Raw genomic sequence first — 7,547 nt, forward strand, 5'->3', positions numbered from 1 at the left:
TCTAACAAATGCTCTTTCTGTGTCTATTGAGATGATCATATTGTTTTTATCCTTTAGTCTGTCCCAGTGATGTTTCATGTTTACTGATTTGCATGTGTTAAATCATCCTTATATCCTTGGGATAAATTTCACTTGATTGTGGTGTATTATCTTTTTGATATGTTACTGAATTCAGTTTGCTAGTATTCTGTTGGTGATATTTGCATCTATGTTCATCAGGGATATTGGTTTATAGTTTTCTTTTGTCGTTGTGTCCTTGTCCGGTTTTGGTAGCAAGGTAATGCTAGCCTCACAGAATGAGTTAGGGAGAATTCCATCCTCTTGAAATTTTTGGAATACTTTGGGGGAAATTGGTGTTAATTTTTCTTCATACACTTGGTAGAATTCAGCAGTGAAGTCATTTGGTCCTGGGGCTTTTTTGTTGTCGTGGAAGACTTTTTACTACTGATTTAATCTCATTACTTATTAGTATGTTCAGGTTTTCTATTTCTTCCAGATCCCATCTTAGTAGGTTGCATATATCCAGGAATTTATTCATTTCCTCTAGATTTTCTAGTTTGTTAGCATATAGTTGTTCATATGATATGTTCATGTCAAAGATCTCTGATGATCTTTTGTATTTCTGTGGAATCAGTTTTAGTATCTCCTTTTCATTCTGATTTTTTAAATTTGGGTCTTCTCTTTTCTTATTAGTCTAGCTAGTGGTTTATCAGTTTTATTTCTGTTTTTGAACAACCAACTTTTTGTTTCATTGGACCTTTATATTGTTTATTGCATCTATATTTTGTTGAATTCTTCTCTGATCTTTATTATTTCTTTTATTCCACTAATTTTGGATTTGGTTTGTTCTTGCTTTCCTAGTTCCTAAAGTGCTTCATTAGATTGTTTGAAATCTTTCTACTTTTTTGATGTAGATGTCTATTTCTATAAACTTCCCTTTTAACATACAGGTTTGGGCTTGTTGTGTTTCCATTTTTATTCGTTTCAATTTTTTAAAATTTTCTTCTCTCGCAGCCCCGAAGTCAAAGCCGGTTGCCGACCCAGTCCCGTCCCGCAGCAGCCTGCCTCCTCTTTTCTTTCAACATGACAGATGTCTCTGTGTCCTTCGCCATGGACTTCCTGGCAGGTGGAGTGGCCGCAGCCATCTTCAAGACGGCGATAGCACCCATCGACCAGGTCAAGCTGTTGCTGCAGCATGCCAGCAAACAGATCACCGCAGGTAAGCAATACAAGGGCGTTATAGACTGCGTGGTCCATATTCCCAAGGAGCAGGGGAGTCCTGTCCTTCTGGCCCAGTAACCTGGCCAGTGTCATCAGATACTTCCACATCCAGGCTCTCAAGTTGGCCTTCAAAGATAAACACAAGCAGATCTTCCTGGGTGGGGTGGACAAGAGGACCCAGTTTTGACACTACTTTGCAGGGAATCTGGCATCAGGCGGTGCCGCTGGGGCCACATCCTTGTGTTTTGTGTACCCTCTTGATTTTGCCCCTACCCGTCTAGCAGCCGATGTGGGTAAAGCTGGAGCGAAAGGGAATTCCAAGGCCTCGGTGACTGCCTAGTTAAGATATGCAAATCTAATGGGATTAAGGGCCTGTACCAAGGCTTTAACGTGTCTGTGCAGGGTATTACCATCTACTGAGCTGCCTACTTCGGTATCTATGACACTAGAAACGGAATGCTTCCGGATCCCAAGAACACTCACATTGTCCTCAGCTGGATGATCGCACAAACTGTCACTGCCCTTGGTGGGTTGGCTTCCTATCCATTTGACACTGTTCGCCCCCACATGATGATGCAGTCAGGGCGCAAAGGAACTGACCTCACGTACACAGACATGCTTGACTACTGAAGAAGATTGCTGGTGATGAAGGAGGCAAAGCTTTTCTCAAGGGTGCATGGTCCAGTGTTCTCAGAGGCATGGGTGGTGCTTTTGTGCTTGTCTTGTATGATTAAATCAAGAACCACACATAAGTTATTTCCTAGGATTTTCCCCCCCGTGAACGGGTGTGTTGTGTTATATAACATATGTTGAGCATTCTTGACAGACTCCTGGCTATCAATTTATCAGTGGCAACTATTTACTCGTTGAAAATGAGAAGCAATAATATTCATCTGACCAGTTTTCCCTTAAAGCCATTTCCATGATGATGATGGTGATGATGACGGGGCTCAATTATATTTTTTATTTCAGTCACTCCTGATACATAACAAATTTGGAGAAATAAAAAAAAATCTAAAATTTAAAAAAATTCTTCTTAATTTTTTTTTCTTGGCCCAGTGGTGGTTCAGGAGAATGTTGTCTAATTTCTGTGTATTTGCAGTTTCCAAAGTTCCTTTTTTTATTAATTTCCAGTTTTAATTCACTGTAGTCTGAGAAGATAGTTGGTATAAATTTGATCTTTAAAAAATTGTTGGACTCATTTTGTGATCAAACATATGACCTGGAGAATGTTTCATGTGCCAAGAAGAAGAATGTATATTCTGTAGTTGTTGAATAAAATGTTCTGTAGGTGCCTGTTAGGTCTATTTGATCTAAAGTGAAATTTAAGTTCATTTTAGATTCAATGTTTCTTTGTTAACTTTCTGTCTAGAATATCTGTCTAGTGTTGATGGAGGTTGAAGTCCCGAACTATTATTGCATTGAAGTCTACCTCTCCCTTTGGATAATGTTTGCTTTATACATCCGGGTGCTTCAGTGTTGGGTGCATATGTATTTAGAATCATTATACTCTCTTGCTGAATCTACCCCTTTATCATTATCTCACTACTGTCCTTGTCTCTTTTTTACTGTTTTGACATAAAGTTTCTTTTATGTGATAGAAGCATAGCAACGCCTGCTCCCTTTTGGTTTCCATTTGTGTGGAAATTTTTTTTTAATTCCTTTGCTTTCAGTCTATATGTGTCTTTATGGGTGGGGTGTGTCTATATATGTGTGTCTTTATGGGTATCTATCTTGTAGATAGCATACAATTGGATCATATATTTTTGGACCCATTCAGCCAGTCTATATTTTATAAGTGGATAATTTAATCTGTTTACATTCAAGGTTATTATCGGTAAGTGAAGGCTTATTTCTGTAGTTTTGTTCATTGTTGTTTTGTATGTCCTTAGTTTCTTTCTTTCTCTTTTATTGCTTGTCATCATAGTTTGGTGGCTTTCTGTAGCGGTAACATGAGTCCTTTCTCTTCCTTGTTTGTGTGTTTCCTCTACCAGTGAGTTTTATATTTATATACTGGAAGTCCTCACCAGAGCAATCAGGCAAGAGAAGAAATAAAAGGTATCCAAATTGGAAAAGAGGAAGTCGAACTGTTTCTTTTTGCAGATGACATGATCTTTTATTTAGAAAAATCTGAAAACTCCACCAAAAAACTCTTAGACTTGATAATCAAATCAAATAAATTTGCAGGAAACAAAATAAATATACAAAAATCAGTAGCATTTTTATTTACCAATAATGAAATAGCTAAAAAGAGATCAAGAAGGCAATCTCATTTGCAATAGCTTAAAAATACCTAAAAATAAATTTAACCAAGGGGGTGAAAGATCTCTGCAAGGAAAACAACAAAACACTGATGAAAGAAATTGAAGATGGCTGAGTGTGATTGCTCATGCATGTAATCCCAACACTTTGGGAGGCTGAGGTGGGAGGATCTCTTGAGTCCAGGAGTTCAAGACCAGCCCAGAAAACATAGCAAAAGCCTCTCTCTCTCAAAAAAAAAAAAAAAAAAAAAAATTGCTGTGTATGGTGACACATGTCTATATAGACCTAGCTACTTGGGAGGTTAAGGCAGGAGAATTGCTTGAGCCTAGGTGTTTGAGGTTACAATGAGCTATGATCACACCACTGCACTGCAGCCTGAATGACACAGTGAGACCCTGTCTCTAAAGAAAAGAAGAGAAAAGAGATTGAAGACGACACAAACAAATGGAAAGACATCCCATGCTCTTGAATTGGAAGAATTATTATTAAAATGACCATACTACTGAAGGCAATCTACATATTCAACACAATTCTTATCAAAATACCAATGTCATTTTTCACAGAAAGAAAAAAGAAATCCTAAAATTTGTATGGAACCAAAAAAAAACCCTGAGTAGCCAATGCAATTATGAACAAAGAGAACAAACCTGGAGGTGTTACACTAACTGACTTCAAAGTATGTTACAAGGCTATAGTAACCAAATTAGCATGGTGCTGGTATTAGAAACAGACACATAGACCAATGGAACAACATACAGAACCCAGAAACAAATCCAAGTATTTACAGCCAACTATTTTCAACAAAGGCGCCAAGAATATACCCTGGAGAAAGGACATCCTCTTCAATAAATAGTGCTGGGAAAACTGGATACCCATAAGCAAAAGAATGAACTAGACCTCTATCTCTCACCATATAAAAAAAAAATCAACTCAAAATGTATTAAAGACCTAAACGTAACACCTGAAAATAAAATACTACTAGGAGAAAACAATACTTCAAGATATTGGTCTATGCAAAGATTTTACGACTAAAGAAATCATAACCAGAGTGACAAGACAACCTGTTGAATGGGAGCAAATATTTGCAAACTATTCATCTGACAAGGGACTAATATCCAAAAAAGACAACAAACTAAAACAACTCAACAGCAAGAAACCATGTAATCCCATTAAAAAGTGGACAAAGTACATGAAAAGATATTTCTCAAAAGAAGACATACATATACGTCTTCATAGATGTCAACAGGTATATAAAAAAGTTCAATATTACTAATCTAATCTTACCCTAGTTTGAATGGCTATTATTATTAAAAAGACAAAAAATAACAGATGCTGTTGAAGATGTAGAGGGAAAAAAGAACTTTTATACACTGTTGGTGGGAATGTAAATTAGTACAACCACTACGGAATATAGTATAGGAATTTCTTTAAAAACTAAAAATAGAGCTACCATACAATCCAGCAATCCCATTACTGGGTATTTATCTAAAGGAAAGAAAATCAGTGTATCAAAGAGGTATCTGTACCCTCATGTTTACTGCAGTATAATTCACAATAGCAAAGATATGGAATCAACCTAAGTGTCTAACATCAGATAAATGAATAAAGAAAATGTGGTATATACCCACAATGGAGTACTATTTGACTAGAAAAAGGATGAAATCCTATAATTTGCAGCAACGTGGACAGAACTAGGGATCACTATGTTAAGTGAAATAAGCCAGACACAGTAAGACAAAGATTGCATATTCTCATTCATATACTGAACCTAAAAAAGTTGATCTTATAGAGGTAAAGAGTAGAATGATAGCTACCAGAGGCTGAGAAGAATGTGTGGGAAGCGCATGAGGAGAGGCTGGTTAAGGGTAGAAACAGTTAGACAGAATGAATATTTATTATCAGAGTAGGATGACTATAGTTAATAATGTATCATATTTTTCAAAATAGCTAGAAGAGAGAATTTGAAATGTTCCCAACATATAGAAATGATAACTACTTGAAGTGATGGATTCTCTAAATGCCCTGACTTAATTGTTATACGTTCTGTGCATGTAAGAAAATGTCACATGTGCCCCATAAAAATACACAAATACTATGTATCAATAAAAAATATTTCAATTAGTTGGTTACATTTAAAACTTGGGAGAAATCTGGGTATTTGAACTCTCTGGAATCATCCAGATGTTCTCACAACACTGGGCCTCAGTCTTACAAGGTGGCAATTGGCTGGAACTGTGTAATTGCCATTCTCTTTAGAATGGCATGTTCTCTTCAATTTACTAGAGGCACATCTTATGAGTGTGACAATGATCATATCAGTTTCCTCTTTTGTCATAGTTGTGCTGTTATTTTTCTGTATTCTGTGACTCCATGTCTGTAGCAAAAGTGGAAAATGACAAAGAGACTGCAAAGACAGTATAATTCAAGAAAAGTAGGAGAGAGCAAAGTTGTTTTCAAAGAAACTAAATAAGTATACAAAAATCAGTAGTGTTTCTGTTTGTCAATAATGTAATAGCTGACAGAGAAATCAAGAAGGCACTCTTCATTTACAGTAACTTATAAAATATCTAAGAATAAATTTAACCAAGCAGGTGAAAGATTTCTACAAGGAAAACAATTGGAGACAACTCTTACATCTTTAATACACAAAGTATGTCTTTGTCAAAAGGATGCAACTGAAGTCATCATGATGAACAAACTACAGAAAGATAATGCATGATGAGAACTTAATGAGCTGAGAGAAACAACAGAAATTTCAATAGTGTTCTGTTTTAGAAGCAAATCAAATAAGTAATGCTACCATGAAAAGTAATTATTAGTTTTTTTAATGCAAGGGAGATTTTTTTTTAATTTATGTTTTGATTATTTTATTTTTAGAAAGAATTGTTTCTTTGGCAAGAAACAATCTACCACACTTTTTAAACCAGACTCAGTTTTCAGAATTGGAAAGTACAGGAATTCCCCAGTTGCAGAGTTGAAGACCTAATTCCAAAGTAAGTTCTCTAACTTCAAACTCTTTAAAAATAAACAAATGTTTTTCACTTTGTTTTTCACAATTAATACTGATAGAATGAAGGAATGAAGTTATCAAATAAACCAAGTAGCATTATAATATGATACTAATAGCAAAATATGATTAGATTTCTTCAATGTCTTGAAAGTGGTTACTGTAAACATAAAAGCAAACTATGTTTGGAAGTACGTATATTGAAAACGTGTTCACCATTATGAGCTAAAATAAAACAAAATATTTTCTCATTTAAGGGATTCAAGGCCAAATTCTGTATGTCTATTTTAAAGAGAAATACAAAGTCCAATACATGTTATATAGAAAAAAAGATGTTAGTTTTCTAATTAAGAATCAGAGGAATTGGAGTTTGAAAATTTTCAGTTAATCTTTTTATTTTGAATTTAATATATAATCCTAAATATCATATCTGCTTACATTATGCCATGCACTTCTAATTTAGTTCTAATTCAGTAAAAATAAAGACTGTTTGATTCTATTTCTGAAAGTTAAATGTTCTCATACTTGGGCTTCTGCACACATTTACATTACCTACTTTGACCCTCAAAGCTGTTGAATTGTGAACACTGCACCAAGAAAAGTGTTCAAGGATCTTCATGTTTCTTCATGATCTAGTCCAGATTATCAAGATGGGAGAATGCATGGGAACTATGAGCAGACACTCAGAAATAGAGTGTCTATTTTGCTGAAGAAAGGAGGGCAGAATGGGGCCACCAGGATACTCAGCTGATGAAGAAGGTGGTGGCCCAACGTTGATATTAGTCAGGAGGATGCAAGCTCAGCATGAAAATGTTTGAGGTGGTGGAGGAGGTAACTGAGGGTGGCAGGAGAACAGTCTCAACTTTTTTTGTTTGCTTGCTTATTGGTAGCTCATGGCTGTGCAAGCTCAGCACAGGCCCCTTACTGAGGATCCTTCCACACTTAACTCCCACAGCAGCCCCTCTCCTGGACCCCTACTTCTGCAGGGGGCAGTATCTAGTTCTGGCAGAGAGGTAGAAATGTTTCTTGTGTTCTGAATGGCTAATTATATATCAGT

General features: G+C 36.0%; 1 pseudogene; it reads left to right on the top strand.

Moving 5' to 3' along the window:
• The first annotated feature begins 1,021 nt into the window (after window positions 1-1,021).
• LOC104667575 lies at window positions 1,022-1,973 on the top strand (annotated as a pseudogene).
• Window positions 1,974-7,547: the final 5,574 nt, after the last annotated feature.

The sequence above is a fragment of the Rhinopithecus roxellana genome, chromosome 4, assembly GCF_007565055.1.
Source record: "Rhinopithecus roxellana isolate Shanxi Qingling chromosome 4, ASM756505v1, whole genome shotgun sequence".
NCBI classification, from domain to species: Eukaryota; Metazoa; Chordata; class Mammalia; order Primates; family Cercopithecidae; genus Rhinopithecus; species Rhinopithecus roxellana.